Raw genomic sequence first — 17,913 nt, 5'->3', positions numbered from 1 at the left:
CCATTTCTTTGTACTCATCTATTCTTACTTCCTGCTATTGAGAATAAAGTGAAAGCCCTGGCACAGTACATCTTGATGCGAGTAATATGAAATACACCAGAGGGCAAACCACAAGGACCTACTTCAGAAGTGAAAGTTGGATTAAAATTAATTATCAAAAGAAGAGAGTTGTGACTGTTTCTGAAAGAAAGAGAGCCAATGAGTGGGTTTTATACAAGGGATTCTAACATATAAGCCAGATAAAGGCTTAGAGCAAGAGAATAATAAGCTTTCTCAACTTAGGTTGAAAAGTGCCTTAGGGTAAAGTACCTTGTCAAAACCTCTTCTTCTTTTAAAGAACCAAGAAATTAGCTAAGCAATGGTCAACCTAATGAACATGTTTTTGGAAATGATCCATAGCCTTACTCTGTCTATGGCTATGTGGAGCAATACAAATGTGGCTATTTCTTTCAGTTCTCATTTCCAAAGTACAACTATTATCAAGGACCTGTGTTTTGAAGCAAGTGTGGGAATGTGTGTTCCCAGTTGAATCTGGAGAACACTGTGTGTTAATTCACAATCTAAAAGAACATGATGTGGCCATTAATTGTGATTATGGTTTAATGACAGTAGCAAGTCCCATCTGTCATAATATTATGTGAGAAACTAGCAATTTGCCTTATTGTATGTGGAAACTCTAAAGTAGCTGGAGGAAAAAATGAGTTGTGAAGCCCTGACAAAGGAAAATAACCAGGTATACCTTGGTAAGCCTGCATAACTGGAAATGAGATGTCAGAGATTTGATGTGGACAACAATGTAAAATGTGGTTAATGATGGCTACTACTAATGTGACCTTATCTTGGCAGATTCAACAATTTTGTTCCCAGATTTATTTCCTATACATTCTGAAGTGTTTAGTACCTAATGGCAACATCAGTTTTAATGGATCAAATGGCACTGGCCAGTGGGAAAAAAAAGAGCTTTAAATAATTAGAAATAAGGATAGGAATAATTGTCTGGTGAAGTTTGCTTTTAATTAGGGAAGATCTGTGAGGGTCAAATAGCTCATGATCTTCTTCCAGAAGATGGGAAACCAACTAGAATGATATAACACTGACAAAAATGGACCTTGCAATTAAAGCAAACATTAAGATGACATGTCCCAAACCAGCAAGTGAAATGAGCTTGCATGTTAGTTAGCACGGCTGCCTTCTTACTGTGTCCCTTACATGGTCTTTCCTTGGTGCATAGGCATCCCTGGTATCTCTTTGTGTATCCACATTTCCTCTTCTTATGAGGACGCCAGTCAGATTGGATTACTGCTCACTCTACAGCCTCATTTTAGCTTAATCACCTCTTTGAAGGCCCTATCTCCAAACACAGTCACATTCTTGGTACTGGGGCTTCAACATATTTGGGGGGGGACAAAATTTAGCCCATAACACATGGTCTTTAACCTACTATCAGAAATAATATATGATATATGGGAAGGAGTAAATTTTATGGAAGAAACAAAATAATTATATTGCAATAATATTTTGTTTACATTACAACCGTATATTCAGAGTATGCCATGATGCTCTTATACAGAATAATAGAGATCCCATGTAAATTTAATATTATGGAACCTAGTAATACTTTGAACACTAACACTGAAGATCAAATGTATTGAGAGATTGAATTAAAACTCTTTCAGGATGTCATCGAAAGGGAAGTGGTCTGAAAAAATTTTAAACCTTATCAATGATAAATATATTATAATTATTAGTCATTCAGCAGATGCAAACCCTAAAGTGCAGGTATATATAGATCAAGGACGAAACAAGAAACTTAGGTTAATAGAAAACTGTGAGAAAGTTTGTGCTGGTATTATCATATGATTCTGATTCTATTTGCTGTTTAAATCCATGTAACTCCTCGATGGTTATTACAAATGTTTGGAATAGGTATGTGATTTTGTTTATGGATTCTAGTTACACAATATGGCAAGTAATTACTGTCAAACTAGAGTGATTGTTTTGTCATATCAAGTCCTTGAGCACAGATAAGAGACGTGGATGGTGTTGCTGTGAAGGTTAATTCCGACAAGTCAGGAATGAGCCTGATCTGTTTAATTAAAATGAGAAATATGAAAATAAGATTAATAGTATTGATAGCAACCATGATCCAAAGAGTTTCAGGGAGGTTTATACTGCTTCTTAGCACTGTTTATTGATAACAGAGAGATTGGTGAATTATACCTAGTCTCAGTGAAGTGCTTTTGAGGTTGTGCTTTTGGGATTGGTTTTGTAGCAAGGTTGTCTTTTGGGGGTTGGTTATATAGCGAGGTTGTGTTTTGGGGTGGGTTATGTAGCAGGAATGTTTTTATATAATCAGTAAAAACATCCCAGTTTTTCAGATATCCCAAGTGAGACTCCATATGGGCTCCCTGTTTCTGAGATGCTCTGTACACACACCAGTGGTTTCTGATCCAGGAATATATCCAGCACACCATTATAGAAGGGAAATAATTGAAGCTTGCACCCATGCCCTTGTTGAGAGGCATATTCTTACTTCACGCATATCCTTACTTCAACAATAATGCAGCAAACTGTAGATTTGTAAGCACTTCATTTTGGGTCCTATGAGTTTTCTTTAATGATCAAACCCTGTTTAACTCCCCCTCATAGTCTAAGAACGTAAGCTATTACTGTTAAAGAATACAATGGTAAAGTTTGTGTACAAGCCATTGTTGTTGTCTTGTCACCTGTTAGTATTTAAACAGGTCTCAAAGATAGTTTGCTGGCTGTTCTTTCACCACTCAAAAAAAACCCCACTGAGAATATTTATAGAAGTGGTAGCAATTTACACCAAAATCTTCAAAACCCTCAGTAATTTTTAGGACCTCTTACCATCACAGATAGAACCTTCTAACATTGAAACACATTGCACGGGACGAATGCTAGGATTCAGTAAGTAGAAACTGCCCTATGGAGTGGAAAACGCATTGAAAAAGGAGTCAGGAGAAATGGTCCTAGTTTTGCGTATTTCACCCTAAGTAGGAACCACTCAGCAAGTCATAACCTCTTTCTCTGTATCAGTTTCATTATAAAATAGACGTGCAGGACTACATGATTTCTATCTCCCTGGGTCTAGAATCATTTGATTCAACCATGGTAGGTAATCAGTTACCTAAAAATAATCTAAGCTTAAAACTGTAAATTAAAGAGAATTTTAAACTCAAATCTAGAGGTAACGGGAAGGAATGCTAAGGAGTTACAATTGTTTTAAATGTTCCATTGTGTCTACTGTTTTTCTCCAAGTGAGGATATGCTATTTAGAAGAAGATACTATGTAATTAAATTTAATTTTACTAAGGAAATAATAATAGAGGTATCTATTATCTTTGCAGAATATTTGCAAAAGAAATAATTGGCTGTGGTAATTTTTACATGCTTCTTATTAATTCATTCTTATTGATAATAATTCTTATTAATCTCCTAAATTGTCCTTTAAGAAAGTTATTATTCCTATTTTATAGGTAAGGAAAACAAAGTTCAAAGAGTTTAAATAACTTTCCTCAGATCAGTAAAAAGTTACAGCTATTTCTAAATCATAGGTATGTATAGAAAATATATATAAGCTGTCTGAAAAGAAAGTAACTGCTGAAAGGATAATTCAGAAAACTGCAAAAAGGGAGTAAAATAAATGAAACTTCAGATTGGCTTTGTAGTTTAATATAAGATATGTATTACAAATAATTAGCAGACAAATTGGTCACAATGATTCACAGGTTCTTGGCTCCTTCTCTTTTTGATCTGTTTTCGTACCATTTCTAGTTCTTTTGGGTACATATTCTTATCAGAGTATACTTGAGCCTGACTCCAGCTCCTTCTCTACTTTCATACAGATGATTCTGTTTTGTTTTATTTCCATCTGCTAATTTACTTAGCTCAAGAATACTGAATTCCAGTTTCACTTATGTATTCCAATTCTCTCTTCTGAATATCCACTATTCTGTTAAAGCTCTGTATCTGCATAAGGTTCTTCCCAATTGCAAGAAACACCATTTTTCAGAAACAGAAAGACTGTATTATAAGAATTTCTTCTCTGAAAATAGAACAGACTAGATGTTTGGAATAAATTTCTGGTACAGAACATACATAAATGCCAGGTAAAATATTAAAAGGATCTTTAAAAAATTAAGTGAGCAGGAAGAAAATAAAGAATATAATGGGAAGCAAGCAATGACAAGAAAGTGCTAAACCAGAGAAGGAAAGAAGGTAAAGAATAGCATGTGCACTGTGAGAGAATTGTGCTCATGATTGGACTCATTAGGTTTCAATGGGTTTGTTTCAAAACCATAAGAACCAAAGGCCTGTGCCTACTTTAGACCCACCAAAATGAAGCCTTTAAAAAGGCTTAGTAAGATTAATAAGACAGACATAATTTGAAAGCTGAGTTCCACTAAGTTAGAGGGACTTGGGAAAGACCTTGGCCTTTTCACAAATTCAGTTTCACAAGGTCATAAAACCAAGTCTTTGCAAGTACAAGGTGATCCATTTTAAGTAAAATTTCTGCTAATATTGAATCAGAGTTTTTACATTGTATAATCCAAATATCCAAGGTTTTCAATAAAGAATCAATAAATATATAAAGGGACTGAATAACAATCAGTTAAAACCAAATCCAAGATGGCACAGATGTTTAACTCAGCACCCAAATATTTCAAAGTGGCTATTACAAATATATTGAAATATTTAAAGAAAAATGTGCTCAAATTATTAATTAAAATATATTAATTATTAATTCCTTAATGTAGGAAATTTCAGAAGAGAAATGGAATCTATAAAATAAATTAAAAATTTTAGAAATAAGTAATAAAATGATTGAAATGGAATTTTCACTGAATGAGCTTAACAGATGATTGCAAATAAAAAAATTAGTAAATGTAAACTCAAAGCACTAGAAACTATTCAATCTGAAAATATTAAAGAAAAACGGAGCTTCAGGGATCTGTGAAACAATATCAGAAGTTTCTAACATATAGGTAATTGAAGTCCTTGACAGAGAAAACTATTGATTGGTGCAGAAAAAGAAAAAAATGATTTAAAAAGTAAAAGGTGAAAACTTCCCAAGTTTGACCTAAAAAAATCCTGATTTATAGATCAGAGAAGTTCAGCAAACTGTTACAAACATAGTAAGTAAGAAGAACTATTCTTACTTACATATAGTTTAACTGCTAAAAAGGAAAGAAAAAGAGAGAATCTTGAGAGCAACCACATGGAAAAAAAGACCCTAAATACAGAGGAACAACACTATGAAGGATGATAGACCTTTCATCAGAAAAGATGGAAACCCAACATCATTTCATATGGCATTTGAATATTTTTTTCTGTCAGCATTTTGTTTTTGTGATTTTTCTGCTATAAGTTTGTACATTTGCCTTTTTTATTTTCAGAAGCTCTTTGTACATTAGGGTTATTAAACCTTTGTTTATATAAATATCAACATTTTTAATACAGATTTTCATTTTTCTTTTTACTTTGCATATGATGTCTTTGCCATGATTTTTTCTTTTTTTTAATTTTATGCTTTTGAGTGTTATGTCATAGTTGGGCAAGTCACTCATATTTTCATATTTGTATGGTTTCATTATTTACAGTTAATTCTCTAATCTATCTATCCTGGCCTATGATATGAATTATGGATCAAATTTTACCTTTTACCATAAGGCTATTAATAAGTGGTATTGTAATAATACCACTTAGTAAGGAAAACATTTCACTTTCTCAAGAAGCAGTAATAAATGTGCTTTATTTGTGAAACAGCATTTAAACTTATTTTATTTTTTTTTTATTTTTGTGGAAATGGGGTCTCACTGTGTTGCCCAGGCTGGTCTCAAACTTCCAGGCTCAAGCAATCATCCTGCCTCTGCCTCCCTAATTGCTGGGATTGCAGGCATGAGCCACCATGCCCAGCTGTTTAGAGAAGACTAACTAGAGGATGAAATCATGTTAGGAAACAATAAGGACTTTAAAAGCCCAGTAGTAAAAAATAAACAAACAAAAAACTATATTAATATCCCCTAGATATTTGGTGCAAAGAAGTAATTGGATAAAATTACTGTTTAAATAATATTTATTTGGTTAGATTGTTCAAAATTTTAAATTTGCTTTTGTGTTTGTTTAATTAGTTAATTTGTCCTAATAGGAAACATGAAATCTATGGATCAGAAAACAGACCATTTACTTACAGAGCATCTTAGCAGGGCTTCAGTCAATTTCCCCAAGTTTTGCACAATGAGGACCTGATGACATTTGTGCATACGGCATGGTTTGCATCACAAGGAAGAAACCCCAAAATTCTGAGACTTGGAGCTTCTATAATAAGGCTGACATGTCATACTTTCTTCCCTTCAGAGAGCGAGAGAGAGAAAGAGAGATTGGCTTTTACTCCATAATGTAAACAAGTAAATCCTTTCCAGGAAGGAAGAGGGCACTGCCCTGGAAGAAAGTAACTGTCTTTGGCAGGGGTCAGGGGAAAGTATGTCTGGGTTATATCACCTTTACAATGTAAACAAATGGCTTTGGGAGATATCTTAGTTTGTTCAGGCTACTGTAACAAAATACTTTAGACTGGGTAATTTATCAACAACAGAAATTGATTATAGTTCTAGAGCCTGGAAGTCCAAGATCAAGGCATCAGCAGATTTGGTGTCTGGTGTGGGCTTGCTCTCTCTTTCACAGATGCCACCTTCTCGTTGTGTCCTCACACTGTGGAAAGAACAAGCAAGGTCCTTTGGTCCTCTTTTATAAGGTCACTAGTCTCATTCATGAGATCTCCATGTTCATGACCTAATTACCTCCTAAACACCCCACCTCTTAATACTATTGCATTAGGGAGTAGGTTTCAACATATGAATTTGGGGGAAGGGGTGGAACAATCACATGATAGCAGGAGATGTCTTCAAATTTTTCCAGAGCAGTTCATTATCTTTAAATTCCGAGGCAGTTTACAATTCAGTCATCCTTTAACCCAGGTTGTCAGCAATCTGTTCAGAAAGCCCAGACTGTGTAGAAATGTAAAAATATTAATAGAGAATTATTTTCTGAATAAATACTGGTTATAAGGAAGACTGAGATTAGGAATCTAGCTAGAAAGATGCTTAGCATTTTAGATTCTAGGAAATGATCCAGATTCAGATCATCCCATTGAAACTAAAAAGAGTAAAATGGATATAAAGCATATTTTATGTAAAACTGGCCAATACTTTGTGATTGAATAAATATTAGGGAAAATGGGAAAGATGAATTCAAGTATCTACTTTTAAAGATATGTGATGAAAGTCATAGGAAAATTAAAGGGAAACTATTTTAATAGTAGGAAATAGGATTGGATTTGAATGTATAGTATTTGAAATATGAGGAAGAGAATTGGGGTGCCGCGTCAGGCTTCACTTTATTAGGCACTGTTAGAATTAAGGAACTTCTGAGACAGAATTGCATGAGACATGTACATAGAAAAAAGGATCTAGAAAGCAACAAAGACTTTTTAATGAGATCAGAATAATTAACAAAATAGTATTTGTTAAGTTAGTGGAAAGTCTTGCATTCCAAAGGAGACACATTCCAGAGAAGTGGAATTCATACGGCACAGAAAATACTGAAAAAGATTAAAAACAGAATATATTTAATTTTGCAATAGGGAGGCCATCCCTCCATAACTGTGAGACAAAAATTTCATTAGAGTGGCTGAGGCAGAAACCAGCTCTATGGTTAGAAAAAGAGGTAAGTGGAAAAAAAGTTAAAATAAATATATTTACTTTCACAGGGGAAAGTGTCTAATTAATATGAATAAAACAATTCCCCACTCTTCCTATATCTGTGACTTTGCCTCTGTAACCATGCCTACTGTCAATGACTTTATTCTGTTTCCCTCTGAGACTCCAAAATACAAATGAATTTAAAGAAGCAAGTATCTGTACTGAACCAATAAACCAGGATTTTCTTTAAATAGATTACTATGTCTTTAGATGAGTACTTCTGGGATTATATCTGGTCTTGAGGATTTTTTTCAGTAATTGAATTCACTAAATCAGCAAAGCACAATTGCAGTGGGTTATACTTTAGCATTAAAAATGGCTCCAGCAAACAAAAATCCATATTTAAAATGTATTAATTGGCAATATGATACTATCTATAAAAATATAATACATACTTATAATTGTTCCTATAATTGTTGTACTATACTCTTAGAAATTCCTTGCATTGACAGAAGTAATTTCTAGAGGATCTTTAAACTTTACACATAAGTAGAGTTGAAGATTATATATGAGTATAACCATAAAAGAGAATGTTGACACAAGGGATTAATATCCAGCTCAAAATCGAAAGTCTAAACAATTGATAAGTGGTAGTTGTGCCAGATTAAAGCATTACACAGCCATCTGGCTATCTCCTGGGAAGAGGTGAACATTACAGGCTATTTATCACGTTTGGTTCTGCTCTTTCAAATAATACATACATTGCCATGGTTCCCAAAAAATCTTACAGTAAACACTTCATGTCTAAAGCATTAATTTCCTTGTACTGTTTGAAATTGTATTAGAGTACCTAACAAACCTTTGTAATTTTGTAATTCACTTAGATGCAAGTACAACATGTGGCTTTTCTCTGCCAACTAATCCATTCTGTACAGCCAAGCTTTCAGAAGAAATTTCAAAAGATTCCAAGGTTTCTAGACGGAAGCATATGTCAATATGGTTGTATAACATAGCTCAGTTATTCTCACAACATTTTGTTCAATCCTTTTGTCACTGTAAAAAAAAAACAAAAAACAACCCACAAAAAACAGCAGAAAAGGAACTCACATGCATTGTCATTTTTTTTTTAAAAAAAAACCAACCTTTTTAAAAACACAATGACTAGTAATGACTAGTAATTTGTCTTTTAAATATGACCAGAATATTGAGGGTATGTGACACTCCAAGGAAAAAATGACTAAACAAATATTATTTTAGATGTCATGTCAGAAAAGATTTACACTTAGCACATCATTATTTATATTATTTCCATGAAGAATTTTGAAAGCAAATCATAGATAATCTCATTTTTTACCAAAGAAATTTAGTAATTTACTCAGCCATATCATCATTGAAGTAGAAATATTGTACTTAGACATCTGAATTACCTGATGTCCATCATATAATCTTGAAGCTTCTCACAGTACGTTGTGAAGAGCCTAGACAGCAAGCAAATGTGTCATGACTAACTCTGGTTTCTATTCATATACACTGAATTAGTCTATGACTTTTAGATCTACTAATTCACCTATTCAAGCAACTCCATGAGGTAGTTGCTATTATTATTCTCATTTTTACGGAAGAGAAATTGAAGTGACTTGCCAAAAAGAACAAAATGTAATCAATCAACAAGTTACTAGGAAAAGGCTAAATACAATATTACTGTTTATACAACAGTTTCTCACCTCAAATTGTTGTTTACAGATTACATACATCAGAATTTTCTGAGTGCTTTTTAAAAATTAGATGCTTAGCTCTGTTTCTTCAACCCAGGAAATCCATCAGGCTCCACTCAGGTTCCTCCTGCCTTTGCCATCACCTGGAAATTCTCTCAAGGTGGTACACTGGGGCAAACCTAGGAATCAGATTGTTGACATTTTCTCAGAACTCTGTGCCCTTCATTGACTAATGTCCAATGTCTTGAAGCCCATTGATTTATATATTTTGTCTGCTTTTTGTTTTTTTAAGGCAATAGGGTAAATTTGGTCCCACTCATGCAAATCGGTCAAAACTAGATATCCCCCTGAATTTTTAAAAAACATTGCATTGTAGGAGCTTGCAGTGAGCCTAGATCACGCCATTGCACTCCAGCCTGGGGACAGAGCGAGATTCCGTCTCAAAAAAAAAAAAAAAAATTGCATTGTAATTGATATCCATAAAAACCTGGCACTATCATAAGTAGGCAGCAAGATAAATTTTCACAGTCTGGAATTAAAGGATAAGACCACAACTCAATACAGAGTTTAAAAAAGAATGGAATGTATTGCTTATTTTTGTGAAGGAGAATTATATTAGTCAGTCAGTGTCTCTGAGCAGAGCAGACTGGTGGTCTTAATAGAAAGCTTTTGGGAAAGTGTGGAGGTCAGGTATTGATATCCTTGTAGAGGTTAAGTCATTTTTTAGAGGTTAACATCAGCTGTAGTATTCAGCCGGTTGTGATTTTTGGTTGATTAGCTGTCACTCAGAGGTGTGCTTTAGTGCAGACAATCTATTCCTGACAGACTAACTTTCAGAAGTAAAGGACTGTCATTGATTTTACAAAGCACATTCACTGACGTGAGTTTTTTTTTTTAATTTTATTATTATTTAAGTTTTAGGGTACAAGTGCACAACGTGCAGGTTTGTTACATATGTATACATGTGCCATGTTGGTGTGCTGCACCCATTAACTTGTCATTGAGCATTAGGTATATCTCCTAATGCTATCCCTCCCCCCACCCCCGACCCCACAACAGTCCCCAGTGTGTGATGTTCCCCTTCCTGTGTCCATGTGTTCTCATTGTTAAATTCCCACCTATGAGTGAGAACACGCAGTGTTTGGTTTTTTGTCCTTGCGATAGTTTGCTGAGAATGATGGTTTCCAGTTTCATCCATGTCCCTACAAAGGACATGAACTCATCATTTTTTATGGCTGCATAGTATTCCATGGTGTATATGTGAGAGATATAGACCAATGGAACAGAACAGAGCCCTCAGAAATAATGCCACATATCTACAACCATCTGATCTTTGACAAACCTGACAAAAACAAGCAATGGGGAAAGGATTCCCTATTTAATAAATGGGGCTGGGAAAACTGGCTAGCCATATGTAGAAAGCTGAAACTGGATCCCTTCCTTACACCTTATACAAAAATTAATTCAAGATGGATTAAAGACTTAAATGTTAGACCTAAAACCATAAAAACCCTAGAAGAAAACCTAGGCAATACCATTCAGGACATAGGCATGAGCAAGGACCTCATGTCTAAAACACCAAAAGCAATGGCAACAAAAGACAAAATTGACAAATGGGATCTAATTAAACTAAAGAGCTTCCACACAGCAAAAGAAATTACTATCAGAGTGAACAGGCAACCTACAGAATGAGAGAAAATTTTTGCAACCTACTCATCGGACAAAGGGCTAATATCCAGAATCTACAACGAACTCAAACAAATTTACAAGAAACAAACAACCCCATCAAAAAGTGGTCAAAGGATATGAACAGACACTTCTCAAAAGAAGACATTTATGCAGCCAAAAAACACATGAAAAAATGCTCATCATCACTGGCCATCAGAGAAATGCAAATCAAAACCACAATGAGATACCATCTCACACCAGATAGAATGGCAATCATTAAAAAGTCAGGAAACAACAGGTGCTGGAGAGGATGTGGAGAAATAGGAACACTTTTACACTGTTGGTGGGACTGTAAACTAGTTCAACCATTGTGGAAGTCAGTGTGGCGATTCCTCAGGGATCTAGAACTAGAAAACACATTTGACCCAGCCATCCCATTACTGGGTATAAACCCAAAGGATTATAAATCATGCTGCTATAAAGACACATGCACACATATGTTTATTGCGGCACTGTTCACAATAGCAAAGACTTGGAACCAACCTAAATGTCCAACAACGATAGACTGGGTTAAGAAAATGTGATGTGAGTTTTTGATCAATGGAACAAGTTTAAAAACTGGTTCTGATGACGACTTATTACCACAAATAAAAAAGAATCAGTTTTCGCCTACCAGTGTGAGAACTTCTTTTTGTCACTGAATACATCCATGTAAAAAGTACTGAAAAACAAACACACAAAATTAGAGCATCATCAGCTCTCCAGAAGCACCACTTTCTGCTGTCATCCGGTTCCTATTCCCCTCTGAAATTAGCCAGTATCTTGATTTCTAACAACATAGATTAGTTTTGCCTGTTTTTCCACATTATCTAAGCAGAATTATACAGTATATAATATTTCTTGTTCTAGGTTCTTTTGCTAAACATGTTTGTAAGTTTCTTTCATTATTTAATCTAAGATGAAATCTATAGGAATATGTATACAATTGTTGGGTATATGTTAAGAAGTGGGATTGCTGAATCATAAGGTATGGATATGTTTAGCCTTAGTAGATTTTGCAAAGCCATTCTCTAATGTGGTTGTACCAATTTGTACTTCAATCAGCATTGTGTGGAAATTTCAATTGCTTCTCATCTTCACCAACATATGCTATTTATTGTCTGATAAATATTATGATATCACATTGTACTTATAATTTGCCTTTCCCTGGTCATTAATCTCCCAAATCTGGTCACCTATTGGCTCCTAGAATCCTGGAAATTAGGCTTACAACCTCTAAGCAAGAAATATGACAATTATTCTCCAGGACACCTAAAAGAAAACATTTATAAATATTGATACTGATGGTATTCCAAAAAAGAACATAGTCATTTCGGTCTAAAATAAAGCCATATTTGACAAATCTGCCCAAGCACACAAAACTTCCAATCAGCATTCTAACGCCCAAGTCTCAATTATGAGTTAGCAGCCAAAGTTCACTAAACGTTTTAGAAAATTAACTAACATAAAATTTAGACCCAACCATAAAAACAGAGATAGAAAATAATTGAAAGAAATAACAATTTATGCAAAGAAAAGCATTTATTATCATAATACTATAAATGCTCAATACTGAATCCAGGCAAAATTATGCTATAACTCTTTTTGGAGGATGTACGCATTGGATGAATGTTTGCAGTGGGTGCAAGTGTGTAGTGGGTGTGGGAAAGTTATGAAAATAATCTAAATTTTCATCTTCCTTTTTAGGAAGTCAATGCATAATGCTTGAAATTGAAAAATAAAAAAAGGAGTCTTAGTATCTGATTGAATGATAGGAATGATAATAAAGAAATAGTGAGGAGCTCAAAGTGGCTGTTTGCGGGAGGATGAAAGAGGGCTGAGCAGAAAGAACTGCTTTTTGGTAAGACTCTTTGTAAAGCTGTGCAACCTCTGAAACTGCGCATAGATTTTTTTTTCAAAAAATTGAAAAAAAAGTTGACCATAATTTTGGTGAGTACCTTGACAGAGAGAGAAAATAAATAAGTAGAGACAGTTAGTCATATTTGATCGGTAGTGTTCCTATAGTTGTTGTAAGTGCTTATCCCAGTAAAAGTGTCCAGATACACTACTAGGAGGTATTAGAGAGAAATTACGTTATTTCAAAATAAAAAGCCAAACAAATACATAAATTTAGCATCATTTTACTGAAGACATGATATCTGCAATGAAGAATACATTGAATTTACAAAAATGTAATAAATATTATCTTTTAATTGGATTATTCATTCTTAACAAATATTTATTTACTATTTATTATGTGCTAAATGAATAAGAAACATTTCTTTACCTTAAATTGTTTTGACCTAATGGAGAAAATAGAAAAGCACATAATTACTGTACAGTGCCAGGAGCACTATACATAAAAATGGCTCCAGAGCAAATGAGGACTCGTAAAGCATATAAACAAACTTCATGTGGCTGTGGAGCATCTCCCAAAAGAGCAGACATTTATTTGAGCAAGTCCAGAAGATGAGCAAAAATTATATTATGTAATTATTATATTATATATATAATATGAGCAAATATTATATTATGTAATATAATAACCTTCCCAAATAGCGGACCATAGCTATTCGTTTATTGTTTGTTTATTATTTATTTGGAACAGTTACTATCAGAATGAGAAAGCCAAAAGCATGAGGTTAGGTTAGGTAGGTGCAAACTCAGTAATAGAACTGAGTCACTGAGTATATACCTGTATTTGTCCATTTTCATGCTGCTAATAAAGACATACCCAAGACTGGGAATAAAAAGAGGTTTAATTGGACTTACAGTTCCACATGACTGGGGAGGCCTCAGAATCATGGTGGGAGGTGAAAGGTACTCCTTACATGATGGTGGCAAGAGAAAATTAGGAAAAAGCAAAAACAGAAGCCCCTGATAAACCCATCGGATCTAATGAGACTTATTCACTATCACGAGAATAGCACAGGAAAGACCAGCCCCCATGATTCAATGACCTCTCCCTGCGTCCCTCCTACAACATGTGGAAATTCTTGGAGATACAATTCAAGTTGAGATTTGGGTGGGGACACAGCCAAACCATATCATTCCAATCCTGGCCCCTCCAAATCTCATGTCCTTACATTTCAAAACCAATCATGCCTTTCCAACAGTCCCCCAAAGTCTTAACTCATTTCAGCATTAATCCTAAAGTCCACAATCTAAAGTCTCATCTGAGACAAGGCAAGTCCTTCCCACCTATGAGTCTGTAAAATCAAAAGCAAGCTAGTTACTTCCTAGATACAATGGGGGTACAGGTATTGGGTAAATATAGCTGTTCCAAATGGGAGAAACTGGTCAAAACAAAGGGGTTATAACCCCTATGAGAGTTTGAAATCCAGCGGGGCAGTCAATTTTAAAGCTCCAAAATTATCTCCTTTGACTCCAGTTCTCACATCCAGGACATGGTGATGCAAGAGGTGGGTTCCCATGGTCTTGGGCAGCTCCACCCCTGTGGGTTTGCAGGGTACAGCCTCTCTCCCGGCTGCTTTCACAGGCTGGCACTGAATGTCTGCAGCTTTTCCAGGTGCATGGTGCAGGCTCTCAGTGGACCTGCCATTCTGGGGACTGGAGGATGGCAGCCCTCTTCTCACAGCTCCACTAGGCCATGCCCCAGTAGGGACTCTGTGGGGGCTCTGACCCAACATTTTCCTTCCGCCCTGCCCTAGCAGAGGTTCTCCACGAGGGCCCCACCCCTGCAGCGAACTGTTGCCTGAGCATCCAGGCATTTCCATACATCTTCTGAAATCTAGGCGGAGGTTCCCAAACCTCAATTCTTGACTTCTGAGCACCCACAGGCTCAGCACCACATGGAAGCTGCCAACGCTTGGGGCTTCCACCCTATGAAGCCACAGCCTGAGATCTACTTTGGCCCCTTTCAGCCATGGCTGGAGAGGCTGAGACACAAGGCACCAAGTCCCTAGGCTGCACACAGCATGGGGACCCTGGGCCCAGTCCACAAAACTACTTTTTCCTCCCGGGCCTTCAGGCCTGTGATGGGAGGAACTGCTGTGAAGGTCGCTGACATGGCCTGAAGACATTTTCCCGAGGATCTTGCAGATTAACACTAGGCTTGTGCTAGTTTTGCAAATTTCTGCAGCCACCTTGAATTTCTTCTCAGAAAATGGGCTTTTCTTTTCTATTTGATCATCAGGCTACGCATTTTCTTCATTTTTATGCTTGGTTTCCCTTTTAAAATGGAATGCTTTTAATAGCACCCAAGTCACCTTTTGAACGCTTTGCTGCTTAGAAATTTCTTCCGCCAGATACCCTCAATCATCTCTCTCAAGTTGAAAGCTCCACGGATATCTAGGGCAGGGGCAAAATGCCGCCAGTCCCTTTGCTAAAACATAACAAGAGTCACCTTTGCTCCAGTTCCCAACAAGTTCCTTATCTCCATCTGAGACCAATTCAGCCTGAACCTTATTTTTCATATCACTATCAGCATTTTTGCCAAAGCCATTCAACAAGTCTCTAGGAGGCTCCAAACTTTCCCACATTTTCCTATCTTCTGAGCCCTCCAAACTGTTCCAACCTCTGCCTGTTACCCAATTCCAAAGTTGCTTCTACATTTTCGGGTATTTTTCCAGCAATGCCCCACTCTACTGATACCAGTTTACTGTATTAGTCCCTTTTCATGCTGCTGATAAAGACATATCCAAGGCTGGGAAGAAAAAGAGGTTTAATTGGACTTAATAGTTCCATATGGCTGGCGAGTCCTCAAAATCATGGTGGGAGGCAAAAGGTATTTCTTACATGGCAGCGGCAAGGGAAAATGAGGATGAAGCAAAAGCAGAAGCCCCTGATGAACCCATTAGATCTCGTGAGACTTATTCACTATCAGGAGAATAGCAACGGGAAAGACTGGCCCTCCTGACTCAACTACCCACCCCACTCCGGGTCCCTCCCACAACTCATGGGAATTCTGGAAGATACAATTCAAGTTGTGTGGGGACACAGCCAAACCATATCATTACCCAAAGGAATATAAATCATTCTGCATAAAGACACACACATGTGCATGTTCATTGCAGCACTATTCACAATAGCAAAGATGTGGAATCAACCTAAAAGCGCCTCAATGATAGACTGGATAAAGACAATGTGGTACATACACACCATGGAATACTATGCAGACATAAAAATGAATGAGATCATGTCCTTTGCAGCGACATGGATGGAGCTGGAGGCCATTGTCCTTAGCAAACTAACACAGAAACAGAAAAATCAAATAGAGCACTTTCTCGCTTTACAAGTGGGAGCTAAATGATGAGAACACATGGACATATAGAGGGGAACAACACACACTGGAGCCTTTAAAAGGGTAGAGGGTGGGAGGAGGGAGAGGATCAGGAAAAATAACTAATTGGTACTAGGCTTAATATCTAGGTGACGAAATAATCTGTACAACAAATCCCCATGATGCAAGTTTACCCATGTAACAAACCTACATTTGTATCCCTGAACTTAAAAGTTTTTTAAAAAGAACAGAGTCAATTCTTAGGTCAAGCTCTTACACTTGTCTGTATATTGCACAAATCTAGTGAGCTTTAAAAGATACTGATACCTGGGATCCACAACCATAGACTGATTAACTTTTCAGGCATGTGTCTTGGGCACTGGGTGTTTTCAAACTTCCAAGTCCAAACATACAGTCAAGTTGAGAACCAAAGATGTCAGCTGTTTTCAAAGATTAATTCCAGAGTGGAGAATATCTCAAGAAATATGACTACCTGATGAAATAAGCTATTAGCAGAATTCCAAAACTGCCACATGTACATAGCACATAGACTATTTCTATATAATACAATGGGAATAGTGCCCTTTGCAGATGTAATGGAGGAGTATTGGGATTAGGAATTTAATTTTCTCTTAAAATGCCTTTTGGTTTTTAAAAACTTTATAATAGTAAAATCTCAAAATAACACTAGATTTTGGCTTACTGTGAACATTTCTCAAATAGCTTTGAGAACCTGGCATTTTCAACCATCCTGTTGTATGAGGAATGTTGATGTAATATTTTGAGTTTGTCTCTTCGTGATAGCTCACTGTCTTACCCAGCACATACAGTTCACTTCCAACTAGCGTTTTATTCTCACTAAAACATCAGGTCCTTGCAACATCTATTTATCTCAGGTACTTACTGACTGTGTGGCTCTTCACCATAATCAACTATATTTTTCACTATTATTTACTTCAACAGTTTCAGCAAAATCTTATTTCTCATGGTTGTCTAAAAGGTAGATTGTAAATATTTCTGAAAAGACAGTTTCTTTTATGATTGTCTTCTTATTTCTTGGTTTTACATTTAAATATTGTGAAAAATTTAAACATAGAGATGAGTACCTAAAACAATGTAAACTATGTATTGATGTGCTGACCTCTAAAATTAAGCCGATGTTAACATTTTTAAAAATGTTTGCTTTCAACTTTTCTTTCATTTTTTAAGAATAATACAGATGTAGCCTAAGTCCGTATACTCATACATTTTTTTCCTCTCCATTCCCTGAAGTGTTTTTTTTTTTAATTTCAGTATGCATTTGTGGACTCTATTATATCAGTATAACCATGAAATAGAGAATAGATATATGATTTCAGGTGGTATATATAATTTTGCAATTGGTGATCCCCCATCACCATTAAAGGTGATGTGTACATGTTGATACATCAGATCTAGTTTGGTCACTTTTTTTTTTTTTTTTTTTTTTTTTTTTTGAGATGGAGTCTCGCTCTGACCCCGAGGCTGGAGTGCAAGGGCACAATCT

Source organism: Pan troglodytes, chromosome 6 (genome assembly GCF_028858775.2).
Source record: "Pan troglodytes isolate AG18354 chromosome 6, NHGRI_mPanTro3-v2.0_pri, whole genome shotgun sequence".
Classification (NCBI taxonomy): domain Eukaryota; kingdom Metazoa; phylum Chordata; class Mammalia; order Primates; family Hominidae; genus Pan; species Pan troglodytes.
The sequence above is the reverse complement of the archived record's forward strand: the minus strand, read 5'-3'. Positions refer to the sequence as shown.